Source organism: Solanum tuberosum, unplaced genomic scaffold (genome assembly GCF_000226075.1).
Source record: "Solanum tuberosum cultivar DM 1-3 516 R44 unplaced genomic scaffold, SolTub_3.0 scf00097, whole genome shotgun sequence".
Lineage (NCBI taxonomy): Eukaryota > Viridiplantae > Streptophyta > Magnoliopsida > Solanales > Solanaceae > Solanum > Solanum tuberosum.
Window position 1 is genome coordinate 199427 of NW_006239022.1, and position 1601 is coordinate 201027.

Consider the following 1601-nt stretch of genomic DNA (forward strand, 5'->3'; position numbering starts at 1 on the left):
CTTCTTTGAAATTGACTCTAGGGTGAAAGCTAACCCTAGATGAAGGATCACCATACCTTTCTATTGATTCCCCACAAAAATTGAAGAAGAACCACCTTGAAATCCCTAACCATAGCTTGATCTTGACCTTGATCTCCAATGGAGTTTCTTGAGAGAATATTTTTGGGAGGGAAAGGTTTGATTTGAGAGGTGAAGTCTAATTGAGGGTTGCAATGTTTTAATACTCTTAAAATATGTTAATACACTTAAAATAGTCGTCCATGCACTTTAAAATACTTGGGGTGAATTTACCAATTCACCACCACCAAGGCCGAACTAAAAAACAAGATTGCAGGTCCAATCCATGAGTCACCATCCACGGACTGTGGATGGATTGACGGGACCGTACTGTCCCATCATGGTTTGGATCAGAGAACCTCCTTTGGGGGTCTTGACCTACGGAAGCCATCCACGGGGCGTGGACCCCTTCCGTAGGTCACCCCCCTTTTGGCCAACTTTGGTCATTTGGGGCAGCCTTTGGGTTAGACTTAGGGTCCTCCTCAAGGACCCCTAGGGTGGTCCGTGGGGAGTCGTACCTTGACGTTTGACCCCTGAACCCCTTAACCAAAGCTCGGGACAACATACAACAATATCAAACCTCACACCAATTCAAATGCACACACGTTAGGCTCTAGTCTCCCTAGTTCATTTTTAGGGTCGTTACATTATCTCCCACTTAGGAACATTCACCCTCGAATGACACTTTCAACACATTAAGGGGTTATCGACTCAAGACTAGCAGCTCACAATCATGCATGCAACATCAATATAAATGAACACAACTAGGAGGAAACATCAACTCCACATCAATAAGTTAAAAACACAACAAAAAGGTAGGAACTACATCTACAAACTCATTATGCACCAAAACTTCACATTTCTCATTTTATTGGAGGAACTTCCTTCTCCAAATCTCATCATGCTCATCACAACATCATTAAGCACATTATGCAATTTTCTCATATAGGCACACTATGCAACTTCTTCATAAAAACATATTTAGGCATGCTCAACAAGCCAACTCATGAAATATTTAGGCAACTCATCATAGATGCATATTAACATGAGGAACACAATTCATGGAAACTCATTTTCTCATATAAAAAGAATTCAACTAGAACATGCACAACATAAGGAGACCATGGAAACTCAAATTCAAAAATAACTCCAAAACATGAAACAAGCTACAAGGAACTCTTGGTCACAAGCTTTAATACGAATAGAAGGAAAAGTGGTAAGGATATCAACACTCTCCACAACCTTACTACTCAACATACCATCCCCACTTAGGAGAAAACCTAACTAAGGCTATCATGAAAAACAGCATCAGGATCCTCAATATAAGAAAAGGAACTATAACTTACCGGTACCTTCATCCAGATTAGCTCATTTGCCCTCCTTGTCTTGAAGTGCGTAGAAACGGTTCTTCTTTGGAGCATTAGGATCCAAGCCACCAAGAGAAGTTTGCATGTTCTCCCTTCCTTTTTCCATGAGTGTTGGGCAATCCCTCATCTTATAACCCTTTTTTCCACACCCAAAGCACTCATCAGTGCCGGCAAGGC